At 44.8% G+C, this 20,346-nt stretch overlaps 1 protein-coding gene across 1 annotated transcript in view; it reads left to right on the top strand.

Annotated features, from left to right (window-relative positions):
* LOC115135483 (copine-5) overlaps nt 1-20,346 on the top strand; it is a 213,797-nt gene that overhangs the window by 112,203 nt on the left and 81,248 nt on the right. The window lies entirely within an intron of this gene.

Raw genomic sequence — 20,346 nt, 5'->3', positions numbered from 1 at the left:
CGCCTTGGATGGGCTTGAAATGTCTAGCTCTACTCTTATATTTGGCAGTGACGTAGTGTCCCCATGAATGACAGAACACTGAGCCAATCACGGCACATCTAGAGATCATTACCAACCCCTACGCTCTGTATTTTCCACTGGCTGCCCCACCACCACAGAAAGCACTGAGGTAGGCTGAAACACCTACATTTTGGAGCTGCCTTACTCAAGAAAGCAAAAAAGAAACCATGTTTGTATGGATTTTTTTTAAAACTCAATGCATTTTTATTTATTTTTTACATTGTTTACAAACAGATATGTGACACATATTAATCCCAAAACAATATGCAAAACAGGCTAAACAAATGTTGGGCTCAAAACAGGTGGGGCCCCGTTGTCTTGTCATTCTTCAGCACTGTTGTGGAGTACAACAGCTGTGCAGCTGCCTTACTTTGCGCAGAGGGAGAGAACTCCCGTCTCACTTTGTTCATGATGCCAGCCAGGCTTGTTTTCTTTGCAAGCAACTTATTCACCAATGACAGTGAAGTGAAGAAATTGTCCATGGTGACATTTCTCCCCTTGCCAACGTAAGGTTCCACAAGCCTTATCACCACATTCTCCAACACTTGCTCACCTGCTGCCTGATGCGGATCTTTTCCCAGATATTGAAAGCCGTTCAGCATGTACAATTATGCACACTCTCACCGCGTAGCCTACACCAAGTAGACCAGAGTAGACTGATAAGACTGCTTTGATTCAGTGGACTGATATAGGGTACATTATATTTAGAATAGATCATTACAATAGAATGGCCTGCCCTTTCCTTCATTCACAATTTTGATGACATAATTATGTATAGTTCGCTTCCCCTCGCTCATCAACTCACCCATTCTCCCCCTTTCGCAGCATCATACTTTACTTAATGTACTAAATCTTTTGTTATATGTGTGAAATTAGTTATGGTGTAGTTTATTATCCGGTGATTATCAGCTGGACACGGCACTTTCAACTGTCAGGAGAAGGAGCGGAGCAGGCCCTACTGTCGGGAGAAGGAGCGGAGCAGGCCCTACTGTCAGGAGAAGGAGCGGAGCAGGCCCTACTGTCAGGAGAAGGAGCGGAGCAGGCCCTACTGTCAGGAGAAGGAGCGGAGCAGGCCCTACTGTCGGGAGAAGGAGCGGAGCAGGCCCTACTGTCGGGAGAAGGAGCGGAGTAGGCCCTACTGTCGGGAGAAGGAGCGGAGCAGGCCCTACTGTCGGGAGAAGGAGCGGAGCAGGCCCTACTGTTGGGAGAAGGAGCGGAGCAGGCCCTACTGTCAGGAGAAGGAGCGGAGCAGGCCCTACTGTCAGGAGAAGGAGCGGAGCAGGCCCTAATGTCAGGAGAAGGAGCGGAGCAGGCCCTACTGTCGGGAGAAGGAGCGGAGCAGGCCCTACTGTCGGGAGAAGGAGCGGAGCAGGCCCTACTGTCGGGAGAAGGAGCGGAGCAGGCCCTACTGTCTGGAGAAGGAGCGGAGCAGGCCCTACTGTCAGGAAAAGGAGCGGAGCAGGCCCTACTGTCGGGAGAGGCAACGGGGATAACCGTTCAAAAAAATGACATGCCCTCCTAAAACTGGTTATAACGCCAAGTCTATTTGTGAGATTGAGATTCTAAAAACAACAGTCTGTTATATGAGCTTAGTTAGGAAAAGTCAAGGACGGAGGGGGACGTGAATGGTAGAGTAATATTTTTTTTAAATGAATGAGCGGTCAAAATGACTGCTTTAGCCGTTCCAGTGTTAAGCCCTTCCTCTAGCTCTGTCCACAACACTCTAGCAAGCCGTGAGGCTACTAGATGGTAATAGGTGCTCATGTTGACCCTAGTGGATGGTATTGAAGGCATCTCCCGGTGTCCTGGGGACCAGGACAAACATCTAACACTGCAAGGGATCTGGTGTGACTTGGCTCCTCTTTATGCTTTGAATTAGTGCGTTGAAATACTTTGGTGCAGTTTCTCAGTAATTGTGCCAGAGAGAGAGACTGTTGCCTGGTGTAGCAGTGCAGTACCGTATCTCTGGTACTGTATGTAGGTTGTTGAGGCTGTATTATACTGACATGAGTTGCTGGTGTGGAACCAAATCCTGCACACATGTCAGTGTCCAGGTACAGTATATCACTAGCTAGATCAGGCGTGTACCTCTAGCCCTCAAGAGACTTTCCTGCAATGAAAGATAATTAATGATTGACAGGTCTAATGTCAAGTCAGAATGGACTGATCATCAATCATCATTCATCAATACTTTACCCCGTCAATCAAGCATCTGAAACTAGACTGGATATGACCCCTGTTCATTATGTAACACCCACAGCAATCAGTGTGGTGTCAGTGTGAGTCATGATCAACAAAGGATATCAGGGTGAATTGTATTGTTGATTCCATGCTTCCTGTTTGTCTGTAACCAGATCACTAGAATGTATAATGGAATATATTGGGTGGATTTAATAGACCCTTTGATGTTATATCACAGCACAGTGTACTTGTCTTAAGAGGGGGTGTCATGGCAGGTAAAGATCAAATACTACAAATGAAGCAGCGGGTACTCAGAGATACGTATGCTGCAATCATAGCAGAGATGTAGAGAGTGTGTGTGTGTGTCTGTGTCTGTGTCATTGTACTGTATCTGTGTGTGTGTATGTAGGGCTGTGTGTGCCTGTGTCTGTTCGATGAGTGTGTATGTGCTGGTGTTCTCACGGCATGTGGGTTCTCAGTGTATTCACTCTGACGCACGTGTTTGCCTATCGCCTCTCCCCACCTGACCCTTGGAAAACCATTTGACTCCTTTAGGGCATCACCAATCATCATTTTGTCCAGAGAAATACCAGCGAAATACCGGTCAAAATAAAGTCTCTATAGGGAATAACTCGACGTTACTTGCGTAACCCCTTAAGTTCTCTTTCAATTATTTGTTCCGATATCTCACATGTGGGTATATGGCCAACTCCCGTATAGCAAAGACAGGCTCTCTGCAGGTAGGGTAGTTCTAACATCAGCAACCCTCAGAGGTCACGAAACTGAGGGAGGGTACAGAAACAACAACCTCATAACAAAGCCCAATACAAGGTGCACACAGTCTCAGTTTAATGAGGAAATACCCAAAAACAGTACCCCCACCCTAGCCATTATAAATCAATGTAATATCCAGCACGACATCATCGAAGAGAGAAGGGCCCACCCACTTCTGAGGGTGGTATCTCGATGAGCGAAGAGCTTAACAGCCTTGCCTGAGCTCTCCTACAATCCCAGTAGATGCGCTCCGGGCGGACAACTGGACAACTGGACAACGACGTAAAGGTGAAAAGCCATAGGTGAGACAATGGGAAAAAGCGGAGCCGAGCGTAAAATGGGGTTTCAGATTCAGCAAGAAAGAGAAAGAATGTCCATAGGGAGAGTAGCGGGTAAGGTAAGTTAAAGTTGAGGGTGTGTGTGGGGGGGAAATGTCCATTGGGGGAGGAGCAGGGGGGGGGGGTGATTAGTGGTGGCTATTCAGCAGCCTGATGATCTGAGGGTAGAAACTATTGGCCAGTATTTTAGTTTTTGCCATGATGCTTCTGCACTTCCCACGTCTGAGTGATTGAAGCGGGGAAAACAGGGCATGAATTTCTTCAGCATCCTGAGGTTGAAGAGTCGCTGTCGTGCCTCACTACGATGTCCATGTGGTTATACCCTTTCAGCTTCTCTGAGATGTGTATGCCAAGGAATTTGAAGTTATTGATTGTCTCCACGGTGGCCCCACGTTGGTGAGGATGGGGGTGTGTCCAGCCTGGGTCCTCCTGAAGTCTACAATCAGTTCCTTTGTTTTGCTAACGTTGAGGGAGAGGTTATTTACCTGGCAGCAACACCATCAGAGTGCCTATCTCATCGTTGTTGGTGATCAGGCCTCCTACTGTCATGTCGTCAGCGAACTTGATGACGGAGTGGAACTGTGTGAGGCCACACCGTCGTGGGTATACAGAGAATACAGTAGGGGACTGATGACGCACCCTTGTGGGGCCCCTGTGTTGAGGATCAGAGTCGAGGAGGTAATGTTTCCTACCTTCACCTGGGAGAAGCCCATCAGGAAGTCCAGGACCCAGTTACATAGGTAGGAGTTCACACCCAGGGCTGTAGGTACATTAACCTCAAAAAACTCTGGGTAGACTGCGGGCACAAACAGTGGCTGGTAGAGCACAGGCCACATATACGCTTAGGGGATGCCAAGTGCAGTAGTAAAGCGAAGGATGGAGGAATATTACATATCCACACTTTTCAGCGGCTAGTAGCTACTGTGAAAGGATCTTAACCCATAAGAGTCTAAGCCCCGTCTAAGCCGGGGGGGGGTTCTAGTAAGCTAGATGGAGTAGTAAGCTAGATGGAGTTGTTTTAAGGTCATACCAAGGATTATTTAGCTATTTGATTTGGAATTTTAAGACACATTGAATAACAGATTCTGTACATGCGACAAGAGATTGTCCCCCAAAAAATCAAAAGGAAGTTTGTTCTGAAGTGTCTGTCCTATTTCTGAAAGATATATGTATTTTAACACTAAACCAAATATATACACAGTACCAGAAATAGTTTGGACACACCTAATCATTCAAGACAAAAAAACTATGAAATAACACACATGGAATCATGTAGTAACCAAATAAGTGTTAAACAAATCCAAATCTATTTTGAGATTCTTCAAAGTAGTCACCCTTTGCCTTGATGACAGCTTTGCACACTCTTGGCATTCTCTCAACCAGCTCCATGAATGCATTTCAATTAACAGTTGTGCCTTGTTAAAAGTTATGTCAACTAGCTTCACCTGGAATGCTTTTCTAACAGTCTTGAAGGAGTTCCCACATAAGCTGAGCACTTGTTGGCTGCTTTTCCTTCACTCTGTAGTCCAAATCATCCCAACCCATCTCAATTGGGTTGAGGTTGGGTGATTGTGGAGGCCAGGTCATCTGATGCAGTGATGGAGTCATCACTCTCCTTCTTGGTCAAAAAGTCCTTACACAGCCTAGAGGTGAGTTGAGTCCTTGTCCTGTTGAAAAACAAATGATAGTCCCACAAAGCGCAAACCAGATGGGATGGCGTATTGTTGCAGAATGCTGTGGTAGCCATGCTGGTTAAGTGTGCAAAGCACCATCACACCTCCTCCTCCATGCTTCACGGTGGGAACTACACATGCAGAGATTAACCGTTCATTTACTCTGCGTCTCACAAAGACACGGCAACTGGAACCAAAAATCTCAAATTTGGACTTATCAGACCAAAGAACAGATTTCCACCAGTCTAATGTCCATTGCTCGTGTTTCTTGGCCCAAGCAAGTGTCTTCTTATTATTGGTGTCCTTTAGTAGTGGTTTCTGCAGCAATTCGACAATGAATGCCTGATTCACGTAGTCTCCTCTGAACAGTTGATGTTGAGATGTGTCTGTTACTTGAACTCTGTGAAGCATTTATTTGGGTCTTCCTTTCCTGTGACAGACTTCATGAGAGCCAGTTTCATCATAGGGCTTGATGGTTTTTGCAACTGCATTTGAAGAAACTTTCAAAATTCGGGTTGACTGACCTTTATGTCAGTAATGATGGACTGTCATTTCTCTGTGCTCATTTGAGCTGTTCTTGCCATAATATGTAATTGGTCTTTTACCAAATGGGGATATCTTCTGCATACCACGCCCTACCTTGTCACACAACACAATTGATTAGTCTCTTCGGTACAGTTGATAAGAATAGCCATGAAAGCTAAGAAGCCAACCTTACTGAAACATATCACTCATTGGCCTAACCCTCTGTTCTGGCACAGATCTACTATTTAGAAGGATCCTCTCAGAATCCCTCACATTTTGATCCACCCTCCTCTACTTTCATCACTGCCTCAGCATACGACATCTTCTGTACTACTCTGACCCTGGCCACCTCAACCTGCCCCTCTCACACCGGACACCTCCAATCCCCAGCAACATGGGCAGCAACTACACATTCCTCTGTCCCATGTCTTCCTGCACTCCACCCATATCTTGAAATCTCCCTCCTACACACTGCTGCCCATAAATATGACGCCTATAACACCGCAGTGTATTCGGCACAAAAGCTCTAACAGCTTAACTCATGTATCCTAACATTACTTTGTCAGGTAAAGACTCTGAATCAAAGCTCAAAAGAACAGACTCTGTCACCTCTGTTTCCCCACGCTCCCCAACAGATCTGTGTCGCACCAAACGGCAGGCATCACAAACACCAGACATCACAAACACCAGGAATCTTCAACTTAAATTTCTCCATCTCACACTTAAAACTACCCCAGAAATCACTCCCTTCAATGGTGCCCTGTACCTAAGCATAAAGCAAGATAGAAGTCTTTCCCCAAGAGGTGTCCCACAGGAGTGGCTGCTCCCTCTGATCTGAAGGAACAAAAACAAACATCACAAGCCCACTTCGGGTTACCTTTACCGACTCAACAGCACCCACCATCATTTCCACCCAACCTGAAACCTCCCACGAAGGGCCTAACCTGAAACCTGAAACCTCAGCCAAAAGGCCTGGTTCCATCCTCTTCAAAAATCTCACTCCCACTGGACCAAACGTATCTTTGTCATTACCATGTCCATCAATGCAAAGCCTGGGCACCAAGCTCCTCACAACACCTTCTACACCTTCCATTTCACCTCCCGAACTGGAACTGGCATCCGGCTCCCTCTGTTTGAACTTGACACCAATCTTCTTCGACATACCCTCTCCCTTGTTATTGCTAGCTTCAACAGATTCAAACCCATCCTCTGCCTCCCTCAGTCTTTTCAACCCCCCTTTTCTTTCCCTCCAATCCTCCTCCCTTAACCAAATACCCGACTCCTGAAAATATTCAACTCTTCCAAGCCAAAATCTCTTTTTAGCCTCCTCAAGAGACATGCTAAGCCCTGTACTCCATCCACTTCAAACTCCTACTCTGACATTCACTACTTCTTCTTCTTTGATATAATGGCAGTCCCCAAACAATTGTTTAAGTGCATTTCGCTACCTACTTTGCTGGAATGTACGATCAATCACGATCTGCCCAATTCTGTACTACCATGAAAATAAAATAAAAAAACAAATAAATCCCTACCAACTTTTACCACACTGTCTCCCACCCCCCAAAACTCCTCCCCAAACACCCAGCCCCATTAAACTTGATTTATATCATGCTGAACCACTCCACCCTTAGGATTGTTCAGCATGTCAACAACCATTTCAAAGGTAACATCTGTTACCCCCAATATCTCTTTTGCCATCTCCACAGTAACCTTCAGCTCAATGTTTCTGCTTTCCACAACACGAGTCATATTGATAACCTTACCAATAAAAGCTATGAAGTCCACTTTATTCATTATCAAAGTGTCCTTTGATAGCACACATTCATGAGGGGCAAGATTTCCGAACAGGCTCCCAACCATGCCAGGACCAGCAGAAACACCAGCACCGACATTAGGTCCACTTAGTACAGGAGCAGTCATGGAAGCTCCATGAGTCCTCACTGTAGTTCCACCAATCTGTCTCACGGCCTTTGCATACGATACATCATGAGTAATTCTATATCTCTGAACCTCTCTAGCCTCTCTCTGCACCTGGCATCCACCAAATGCTGGGCTATGCCCCCCACAATTACAACACTTAACCTCCACATTGCTCCCACATTCAGTGCAATCATGTTCCCCTCCACACATGGCACATCTTTTCCTTAATTTAAGAATGTCCCATTCTTTGGCATTTAAAACACACAATGTGAATGAGACAAATTCTCTGACATTGAAACTAAGGAATCCTATCGGTACTTTCCCAGGCACTGATAGGCTTTCACTTCTTTGACCTTCTTTCCTACTGATCAACCTTTTGGCCTCAATCATTCTTCCTCCCTTCACATTTTCTTTAATATCATCTATGGATACAGATATTGGAAGCCCAGTGATGACTCCCCTCAATCTAGCATAAGCACCAGGGACATGACTTTTAATCTTCTTCCCATTAAGCTTTTCCATTTTCATAATCTTCGCTTGCTGAGCCTGGCTCCCACAAAATATTAACAATCAACCATTTTCAATGAACCGAGCTAATTTCACTTCACCTACCACTGTCTCTACGTCCTTAGTTGGTCGGATAGGGTGTAAGTGAGACCCTGTAGTCTCATCAAACACTATCACCACAGGGGCCTACTGAGTGGCGCAGTGGTCTAAGGCACTGCATTGCTGTGCTTGAGGCATCACTACAGACCAGTGTTCGATCCCAGGCTGTATTTGGCCGGCACAGGATTTCCTTGTCCCATCGTGCTCTAATGACTCCTTGTGTAGGACCGGGTGCCTACAAGCTGACTTGCTTCTGGGTTAAGCGAACAGTGTGTCAAGAAGCAGTGCGGCTTGGCAGGGTCATGTTTTGGAGGACGCATGGCTCTCGACCTTCGTCTCTCCCGAGTCCATAGGGGAGTTTCAGTGATGTGACTAGACTGTAACTACCAATTGGGGAGAAAAATAAGTAAAAGTACAAAAAAAGACAATATCACCACTTTCCACTCTAACACATATTTGCTTCCTATCTTGGTCCTCTTTATGCTTTCTTTGCGCTCCACTGCTTTCTGTATCATGATCTCGCTTCTTCCTATATCTTTCCACTACCGACCATTCCGGTCCTTGACCATCATCCTCCTGCTCCATACCATCAGAACTGACACCCAGAACAGATGTTGCTTCACCAACTTTTCTCAATTTCCTCCCTTTTGTCCACATTACTTGACCGCCATTTCCGACTCCTCGGCTCCAGCAGTCCCTGCTGCCTGTCAAAACAACGCTACGGACAAAACCACTTCAACAGCAGCATGTGTTCTCTGACGTGCACTACTTCTATGGTATATTGGCACAATTCAATGTGAAACAGGATTCCCCAAAATTTAACAAAATACAAAAATAAATTAATGAATCAATTAAACTAAATCAAACAACTTTTATGTAAAAAAAACATAGCAAAAGCTCTTGCAGCATATCTGACATAACCAAGCTTCACATGTGTAGGTATCAATGGAGGCTCCTTAGAGGAGGAAGGAGAGTACCATCCTCCTCAGTGAATTTTTTAAAAGTTATCATTTTTAGTTATCATTTTTTTACTAGATATAATCATGTCACAGAATAATTTAAAAGCACTATTTTATAGTGTGTCATTTTTTTTGTTTCATTGTTTCACTTACTTAGCTAGCAAATGCAGCTAACTAGTTTAGCCTACTGAAACACCCTGCTCAAACAGAGGGATGCTATGTTAGCCAGCTGCATATCACTATCCAACAGAAAACGGTATGCTTTTGGTCGAACTAATTTACTGCCACCGGGGGTCGCCGGTGTAAGTGCTTACTGACTGTACACTATAACGTTACTGAATAAATGTAATGGGTTTACTAACTAACTATGACTTTACTTTAACTAATATGGTGACAATGATGTAGGCTGTGTGTAGCGATTTGGCTTGGAAAGTTTTTTTTCGCCTGGTCACATACAGCTGATGTGTTGTGCATTGAAGTCCACAAGCGATGGTAAGAGGTGAGAGAAAGAGAGTGCATAGTTGCAAGAAGGAATACAACGTGGCTGCTATGAAAGTTAACTGTGTTTACGCTTGATCAGGGATGTATTCATTCCGCGATTCTGTTCAAAAACATTTCTTAAACAGAAGCAAACGGAACAAAACGGTGATAAACATACCTGAATTTGTCCAATAGAAACTCTCGTTATCAACTGTTGGACTAATAATTGCACCCTATATCAACTAGATCCAGGCAAGAGTGTGCAGGTTGGTATTGAATGTCACTATCTGTCACCTCAAATTTGTCTCTCAACCTGTGTGCAGCTGCGTTGTAAACTTGCATTCATAGGCTAGGTTGTAGCAGCCTCATGATGGGTTTAGGGAAAATTTGAGTATAATTTTGCCTAAACCTATAGCTGTTACATTGAACTGGGTGAATGGAATATGAATGACAGTCCTCCAGTATCCTGTATTAGAAATAAGGCCACGCTCATGAAAAAAGATTGGCACTGACCGCCACTGGTAGATATTTGCTCTTTAGCAAAAAACAACAGGACTGGCGGATCAGATGCAGAGCACGATCCACACCAGGAATTTTCTTCAGGTATTCAACCTTAACATAAGGCATCACCCCTGAGATTATTCCATTGACGGGTGCTCTTCTCCGAACTTCAAAACTTCTGTTGTTCTGATTCTTTTGAGGCTCACTGCTATCTTCCTCTGTTCTTCAGAAACACAATTAATAATCCAAGTAAGACCACTCCTGGTCACTCTGACAGACTCCACTTTTCCTAGCACATACTTCACCATTTGACACCTCAAACGGGTTTCCCACATATGCATCCTTTCTCGACAAACGCATCCCAACAAGAAGTGATTCATTATCTTTAATACATCCATCCTCCACTCCAATTTTAGACAACTTCATTTTTGTTCGAGTTTCTGCTACTACTGTTGTCCATTCAGAACATTTGTCTTGACCAACTTTACTCGGCGCACTGGTTGATTTGAACCCAGCATCCACCTTTGCCATCTTTTTCCTGAACCAGAACTGTATTCCTCTGACCTGCACTGTGAACTGTTGGACTTTATATACAGTGCCTTGCGAAAGTATTCGGCCCCCTTGAACTTTGCGACCTTTTGCCACATTTCAGGCTTCAAACATAAAGATATAAAACTGTATTTTTTTTTTAACGTTCTTTGCTTCACGGAAACATGGCTCACTGGAGAGACACTATCGGAGTCGGTGCAGCCAGCTGGTTTCTCCACGCATCGCGCCGACAGAAACAAACATCTTTCTGGTAAGAAGAGGGGCGGGGGCGTATGCCTTATGGCTAACGAGACGTGGTGTGGCCACAACAATATACAGGTACTCAAGTCCTTCTGTTCACCTGATTTAGAATTCCTCACAATCAAATGTCGACCGCATTATCTACCAAGGGAATTCTCTTCGATTATAATCACAGCCGTATATATTCCCCCCCAAGCAGACACATCGATGGCTCTGAACGAACTTTATTTGACTCTTTGCAAACTGGAATCCACACATCCTGAGGCTGCATTCATTGTAGCTGGGGATTTTAACAAGGCTAATCTGAAAACAAGACTCCCTAAATTGTATCAGCATATCGATTGCGCAACCAGGGCTGGCAACGCATATAAGGCCCTGCCCCGCCCTCCTTTCGGAAAAGCTGACCACGACTCCATTTTGTTGATCCCTGCCTACAGACAGAAACTAAAACAAGAAGCTCCCACTCTGAGGTCTGTCCAACGCTGGTCCGATTCCACACTCCAAGACTGCTTCCATCACGTGGACTGGGATATGTTTCGTATTGCGTCAGACAACAACATTGACGAATACGCTGATTCGGTGTGCGAGTTCATTAGAATGTGCGTTGAAGATGTCGTTCCCATAGCAACGATTAAATCATTCCCAAACCAGAAACCGTGGATTGATGGCAGCATTCGCGTGAAACTGGAAGCGCGAACCACTGCATTTAATCAGGGCAAGGTGACCGGAAACATGACCGAATACAAACAGTGTAGCTATTCCCTCCGCAAGGCAATCAAACAAGCTAAGCGTCAGTGTAGAGACAAAGTAGAATCTCAATTCAACGGCTCAGACACAAGAGGTATGTGGCAGGGTCTACAGTCAATCACGGATTACAAAAAGAAAACCAGCCCCGTCACGGACCAGGATGTCTTGCTCCCAGGCAGACTAAATAACTTTTTTGCCCGCTTTGAGGACAATACAGTGTCACTGACACGGCCTGCAGCCGAGGTGAGTAAAACATTTAAACGTGTTAACCCTCGCAAGGCTGCAGGCCCAGACGGCATCCCCAGCCGCGCCCTCAGAGCATGCGCAGACCAGCTGGCTGGTGTGTTTACGGACATATTCAATCAATCCCTATCCCAGTCTGCTGTTCCCACATGCTTCAAGAGGGCCACCATTGTTCCTGTTCCCAAGAAAGCTAAGGTAACTGAGCTAAACGACTACCGCCCGTAGCACTCACTTCCGTCATCATGAAGTGCTTTGAGAGACTAGTCAAGGACCATATCACCTCCACGCTACCTGACACCCTAGACCCACTCCAATTTGCTTACCGCCCAAATAGGTCTACAGACGATGCAATCTCAACCACACTGCACACTGCCCTAAACAATCTGGACAAGAGGAATACCTATGTGAGAATGCTGTTCATCGACGACAGCTCGGCATTTAACACCATAGTACCCTCCAAGCTCGTCATCAAGCTCGAGACCCTGGGTCTCGACCCCGCCCTGTGCAACTGGGTACTGGACTTCCTGACGGGCCGCCCCCAGGTGGTGAGACTAGGCAACAACATCTCCACCCCGCTGATCCTCAACACTGGGGCCCCACAAGGGTGCGTTCTGAGCCCTCTCCTGTACTCCCTGTTCACCCACGACTGCGCGGCCACGCACGCCTCCAACTCAATCATCAAGTTTGCGGACGACACAACAGTGGTAGGCTTGATTACCAACAACGACGAGACGGCCTACAGGGAGGAGGTGAGGGCCCTCGGAGTGTGGTGTCAGGAAAATAACCTCACACTCAACGTCAACAAAACTAAGGAGATGATTGTGGACTTCAGGAAACAGCAGAGGGAACACCACCCTATCCACATCGATGGAACAGTAGTGGAGAGGGTAGCAAGTTTTAAGTTCCTCGGCATACACATCACAGACAAACTGAATTGGCCCATCCACACAGACAGCATCGTGAAGAAGGCGCAGCAGCGCCTCTTCAACCTCAGGAGGCTGAAGAAATTCGGCTTGTCACCAAAAGCACTCACAAACTTCTACAGATGCACAATTGAGAGCATCCTGGCGGGCTGTATCACCGCCTGGTATGGTAACTGCTCCACCCACAACCATAAGGCTATCCAGAGGGTAGTGAGGTCTGCACAACGCATCACCGGGGGCAAACTACCTGCCCTCCAGGACACCTACACCACCCGATGTTACAGGAAGGACATAAAGATCATCAAGGACAACAACCACCCGAGCCACTGCCTGTTCACCCCGCTATCATCCAGAAGGCGAGGTCAGTACAGGTGCATCAAAGCTGGGACCGAGAGACTGAAAAACAGCTTCTATCTCAAGGCCATCAGACTGTTAAACAGCCACCACTAACATTGAGTGGCTGCTGCCAACACACTGACTCAACTCCAGCCACTTTAATAATGGGAATTGATGGGAAATGATGTAAAATATATCACTAGCCACTTTAAACAATGCTACCTAATATAATGTTTACATACCCTACATTATTCATCTCATATGTATACGTATATACTGTACTCTATATCATCTACTGCATCTTTGTGTAATACATGTATCACTAGCCACTTTAATTAGGCCACTTTGTTTACATACTCATCTCATATGTATATACTGTACTCGATACCATCTACTGTATCTTGCCTATGCCGCTCTGTACCATCACTCATTCATATATCTTTATGTACATATTCTTTATCCCCCTACACTTGTGTGCATAAGACAGTAGTTTTGGAATTGTTAGTTAGATTACTTGTTGGTTATTACTGCATTGTCCGAACTAGAAGCACAAGCATTTCGCTACACTCGCATTAACATCTGCTAACCATGTGTATGTGACAAATAAAATTAGATTTGATTTGATTTACCCTGAAAGGCCACTCAGCAAGGAAGAAGCCACTGCTCCAAAACCACCATTAAAAAAGCCAGACTACGGTTTGCAACTGCACATGGAGACAAAGATCATACTTTTTCGAGAAATGTCCTCTGGTCTGATGAAACAAAAATAGAACTGTTTGGCCATAATGACCATCATTATGTTTGGAGGAATAAGGGGGATGCTTGCAAGCCGAAGAACACCATCCCAACCGTGAAGCACGGGGGTGGCAGCATCATGTTGTGGGGGTGCTTTGCTGCAGGAGGGAGTGGTTGTAGAGGGTGCAACACAACAGGTCAGTACCTCAGGAGTAGATGTCAGTTGGTATTTCATAGCCGAGCATTCAGTGGTCGAGACAGCATGTGCATTAGAGAGAGAGTCGAAAACAGCAGGTCCGGGACAAGGTAGCACATCTGGTGAAAAGGTCAGGGTTCCCGAGCCGCAGGCAGAACAGTTGAAACTGGAGCAGCAGCACGACCAGGTGGACTAGGGACAGCCAGGATGACAGCCAAGGCGCAGGTCCTCTGGGAGGGAGAGAGAATTAGAGGGAGCATACTTAAATTCACACAGTACACCAGAAAGACTTGAGAATTACACCAGATATAACAGACTGACCCTAGCCCCTCGGCACATAGGCTATTGCAGCATAGATACTGGAGACTGAGACAGGGGGGGTGGGTCTGGAGACACTGTGGCCCCTTCCGACGATACCACCGGACAGGGCCAACCAGGCAGGATATAACCCCAGACCACTAGAGGGAAGTCAACAGACCACCAACATACTACCTTCAGACAAGGCTGAGTATAGCCCACGAAGATCTCTGAGTCTGCGTCTCTCACATGGATAGGCTGTCCATTCCATAAAAATTGAGCTCTACAGGAGAAAGCCCTGCCTCCAGCTGTTTGCTTAGAAATTCTAGGGACAACAAGGAGGTCTGCGTCTTGTGACCGTAGTGTACTTGTAGGTCTGTACGGCAGGACCAAATCGGAGAGATAGGTAGGAGAAAGCCCATGTAATGCTTTGTAGGTTAGCAGTAAAACCTTGAAATCAGCCCTAACCTTAACAGGAGCCAATGTAGGGAGGCTAGCACTGGAATGTACAGTATGTGGTGTGTTAACCTGAGTATGGAGATATAACATAGCCTTTTCCTTACCGTCGTTGAAATATTATGTAATAATCAAATACTTTAATCGTACATTCTAAAAATCTATCCAAAATCTATTTTGAAAATGATAAATTATGTCAAATCTACACAGGCGTGTTTTTCCCCATGATATTTCACTGCTTTCTAACGATGTCTCTACCTTTCTCTCTCTAGTCAGAGGAATATGTTAAGGTTTTCATATTCATAGCGTTTTATACTTGTTTTTCTTTGTCTACCTCAAGAGTATTGTACGGTGATTAAAGCTTGTCAACGCTGATAGTAAGTGCGTGTTTGTGTGTGTGTGTGTGTGTGTGTGTGCACACCCAGCACCCACACCCCATTTTGCCCTCTCCCCATTTCACAGTTGCATTTTAACAGTGCTCTACTTTAATCTTCAAACCCCTGTCTTCTCCCTCGGCTTTGAAGCTGTGTATTAATGGCTGCATTACACATGCAAGGGAGATGGAGAGAACATGGCCGCACCGTCACTTTCTCTGTTGTACATTTTTGTTTTGTGCTGTGTGGTGGGAACACTGTTCACTTCTTCAGTGGTCCTCGCTTTGCTTCAGTGTTGAGAGCCGCTTCCTTCCGCATCTCATCTTGCAAGGTTCAAATAGCGCTGCTTATTGCGTTGAGTCTTTTGGGTCGTCTGTGCGTTTGGTTTAATGTTGTGGTGCCGCGGCAGGTTCTCAATAATGACAGGGGTGTTGTGGAACTCTGTTTCTCTCATTCAGAAGTGTATGTATGTGGTGAGGAGTGAATAGGATCTGATTGGATCTTCTCCCCATTCTCTAGTTCCCTGGTTTCCTTCAAAGGCGAACTGTCTCCTGTTATCTACATTCACACACACACACACACACGCGCGCGCACGCACACAGAGAGATAGAAAGGAGTGTTCAGATCCTGCAAGGAGACAGATTGCACTGGAGCAACTGCTCATTATCTGAGGCTGTTTTGAAAGGACCATAAAGTTGTGAGCGAGACCGAGAGAGAGAGAGAGAGAGAGAGAGAGAGAGAGAGAGAGAGAGAGAGAGAGAGAGAGAGAGAGAGAGAGAGAGAGAGAGAGAGTGTGTGTGTGTCTTGGGGTTTCAGTGGCCTTTGAAGGTTTTCTCAGAACTCGTGGAATGGTGATGAAATAGCCGATGGCGGGAAGGGGAGGGTGTATTTGTGTGATCTCTCTCTACGAAAGATCCATAATGACGTAGTGTGCTGTCGTCTCTCAATCTTTCTGCTCAGAGCATTAACACTTTACCACCCAGTAGGCAAAGTAAGATAGGTTCATTCTATATTCTGAATGAAAGGCGAAAAGGCATCTTTTCCGGACATTGAAAATGCGTATTGTCCAGACGTTGAAAATGCGTATTGTCCAGACGTTGAAAATGCGTATTGTCCAGACGTTGAAAATGCGTATTATCCAGACCTTGAAATCAGGTACATTTTCGGTTCAGAATTAAAGTTGAAAAGACATCATTTAAAAAAATACATATTTTGTAGAATCAATGGCCAGATTTCAACTGCACATACATTCTCAATGATGTTAGCGTTATATCACAAGAATTATGTTTAAATCCATTTAATATAGAAGAGGAACCAACTGAAGATCGCAACATAGTATATTTATTATTGCTCCCATCTGTCACATGCACTTACTTTTCAAAAGCTTTAAAACTGTCAGCGATGATGTTAAAAGTAGCTCAACCTACAGAACAGACAACTTCAACTACAATAACATTATCAGTAACAGAAGTATATTTACAGAATATATTTTTCTTGCTATGACAGTGATATGTTGTTGTTTGTCTATCTTAGTTGAATGCAATGATTGTAAATCGCTCTGGATAAGAGTATCTGCTGAATAACCAAAATGTAAATCGAAAACAAACACTTGCAAAGAATTCTGGTTATTATTCTAATGAGCTCCACCCCCCCAAACAAATACAAATGTGGTTGGTCCGGACCAGACCAAATCTGAACGAATGATAGACGCCTTAGCTATGTTTCTCAGGTTTGAACAGCATAGTACAGTACGGCACAGTTCAGTACAGTATGGTACAAGACAGTAGAGATTGATTCAGTAGAGTACAGTACAGTTTAATTCAGTAAAGTAGGGTACAATACAGTTTATTATACTGTACTATACTCTACTGTGCTGGACTGTATTGTACTGAAGTATACTTTACTTACCATTACTTTGGTTCAGACCGGGCCAAAAAATCGGATCTAAACATAAATAAATGTCTGTTTGGGCCAATTGAAGGTCGGTTCATACTCTCCATTTTTATTCTAGATAACATTATCTTTATCAAAATAAAGCTAAAATAATTAGGCCAACTTCATCCAGTGTTCCAAATATTGTATTTATGCGCTATGCAAATGTGCTTTTTTTGTTGTTGAATTTTCTCCCCAATTTTGTGGTAACCAATTGTAAGTAGTTACTATCTTGTCTCATCGCTACAACTCCCGTACGGGTTCGGGAGAGATGAAGGTTGAAAGCCATGCATCCTCCGAAACACAACCCAACCAATCTGCACTGCTTCTTAACACAGCACGCATCCAACCCGGAAGCCAGCCGCACCAATGTGTCGGAGGAAACACTGTGCACCTGGCGACCTGGTTAGCGTGCACTGCGCCCGGCCCACCACAGGAGTCGCTAGTGTGCGGTGAGACCAGGATATCCCTTGCCAAGCCCTCCCTAACCCGGACGACGTTAGGCCAATTGGGCGTCGCCCCATGGACCTCCCGGTCACGGCCAGCTGCGACAGAGCCTGGGCTCGAACCCAGGGTCTCTGGTGGCACAGCTAGCACTGCGCCGCAGTGCCCTAGACCACTGCACCACCCGGGAGGCCCCAATATGTGCATATTTTTATTAAATATTGCCGCATTTGCATATTGTAATAGAATATACAATGTATTCAAGGTTTAAAAAGGCTTCTAAAGTTTGTAATTTCCACTTTAAAACTCAGACTTAATTTGCCCTAACAAAAAGTGCATCAACTCCTACAATAACAACAATATTTCACATTTCCTGTTGCTGCGGGATTCTCTTCCTGCTGTAGAAAACTGGCTGTAATTAAAATCTGGAGGGCAATAAGTATGGGATTTAAATAAAAAGGACAGTTGTTTTAGATCTATTTTACCTTGTGATTACTGGAGACAAATGTGAAAATAGTAATTTCAGCAAACTGAAAAGCATGACAGGTATTTCGGGCCTCTTTTCCACAATAAAGTATAAATAGCTGTGTCGATATTCCACATTTTTACTCTAGGCCTGTGGCTTCATAATTAGTTGACCTTTCTTTCCTCTGTCAGGTCTATGCGGTTGTTCCTGAGGATGGCTAGCAATAAGTGGATTGCGTTAGGCTAACGTAATAGAAATTGTGCAATCATTTGGGACATGTTTCCTACAGTATTTGAATCCTTGTGGAAGGCAGACCGTACATAGAAGTTTAAACCTGGAGCCTGGCTCACAGTTCACGATGACTGGACCATTGTCATCACAGTTCCTTGATTAGTGAGGATCAGGGTAGATTTCTAGGAGTATTGTTCAACCTATTGTCCACTTTTCTCACATTCCAAAATGTAAGGAATATGGCAACTTTCAGGATGAATCAAACTACTGTATTTTTTATGAATCAATATATTTACTGTTTAAAGGCTCTCCAACTCTGTTTATGTATGATTCATACATACTTGTCTAACCCTGCATAATCTACATGATCAGAGTATTAAAAAATCTACCCATTGGTGCTGGAAAGGAGACCAATATGTGTGTAAGTACATCACAGGAGGTTGGGGGCACCTTAATTGGTGAGGATGGGCTCGTGGTAATGGCTGGAGCGGAATCAGTGGAATGGTATCAAATACAGCAAACAAATAGTTTCCATGTGTTTGATACCATTACATTCACTCTTTTCCAGCCATTATGATGAACCATCCTCCACTCAACAGCCTCCACTGATTTACATGGCTTAATAAAATTAAAGGTACACCAAATTTAAATGGATGGATTTAGATAAATGTACTGAAAACCCTATTGAATTAAAACACCATAATAAATGATTTTGGCCAGCAAGTGGGAGGGTTTTCAGAGTTGAATTCAATTTATTCAGCCGATGCGAGGAAACCCACCTGCAAAGTCCATTACGTACCTACATAAGGTAAGTCTGAATACCAATCACTGAGAAGTGAGCATTTCCTTAGTCTGAATTGGGCTCTAAATGAATAAATGAATCCATTCCCTGACCCTCTCCTCTCGTTGAGTGACCTGGCAGTGTAGATCTGAAGGGATCCTTAGGGACCACTGCCTTTTTGACCTTCAACCAGCACCAATGAGCTTCATACTGGAACATCAGCTTCACCATGTAGGAGGGAGGGGATATTGGGAGAGAGACGTTGAGGCAAAGCGAGAGATGGATAAGGATAATGGGGAATGACACACATAGACGCACACACACAACCCTGCACTGCCACCTCGCCCATTCGCAGTCCTGTCACATTGTTAAGATACAGCCCCCTCCTCTCGTGACACACGTCCATTGATGAATGAGCAAATTAGCAGACATCCACGCCGGTGTCATTAAACCCCCTGGTCAAACAGAGAGACATCACACACAAACGCACACCAAAGCACACACACACGCACACACACACCACTTCCCTCTAGTGCATAATGAACAGCACAAACTAACAACTCACTTTAATGGCGGCTGTAACTCTCATGGCTGGGTTATTACAAAGGTCAGAGGAATTATGGGATATTTGAGAAGCAGCCTGTAGTGTCTGGTAGAGGCACGATGGATCCATGATGGGTTTTAAATGAGGGCTGGTACCGAGGCTCTTATACACACAGTCGCTAGAAAGAGGGGGGGAGAAAGACAGAGAGAAAGAGAAAGAAAAACAAAGAGAGAGTGAGTGAGAAGTCAAAAAGGTGCTTTTCACTCAGCCTCAGGTGTTTCCCCACCTCTCCTCTCCTACTCTCTCATCTCTGTCTGTCATCTTCCTAAGTGATCCTCTCGCTCTCTCTCTATCTCTCTCTCTCTCTCTCTCTCTCTCCTTATATATTACCATATTTTGCTGGTGGCTGCTTTGTTCACTGATCTGTAAAACTGTAAAAACTCAAATTATGACATTCATAACACGCTCGTTCGAGGGCATTAGAATAAAACTAAACATATGGATCATAACAGTAATCTGTCCAGTTATTATGTCTCCTAAACGGAGGGAAAGAACAGAAAAGCAGGCACTGCTGAAGGGTGACAGATGGTGTTTAAAAAGAGAAGTAGAGAGGAGAACTCTATTCAGCACCTCGGACAACAACTCTCAACCTTGCGCTCTGGTTGCTTTCAGCACCATGGACAGTGACAGAGTAGCGTGCCGATTCTGGTACATGCAAATGAGTATCTCATTCTGACCTGGACAACCAGGTGTGTTCCATCTCTAGCTAATTGACATTTCCTGATCAATATGTGCCAACAGATCCAGACACTCTGGCCCTGGAGGACTGGAA

Source organism: Oncorhynchus nerka, linkage group LG2 (assembly GCF_034236695.1).
Source record: "Oncorhynchus nerka isolate Pitt River linkage group LG2, Oner_Uvic_2.0, whole genome shotgun sequence".
Classification (NCBI taxonomy): Eukaryota; Metazoa; Chordata; class Actinopteri; order Salmoniformes; family Salmonidae; genus Oncorhynchus; species Oncorhynchus nerka.
This window is presented reverse-complemented; position numbering and strand designations above follow the sequence as displayed.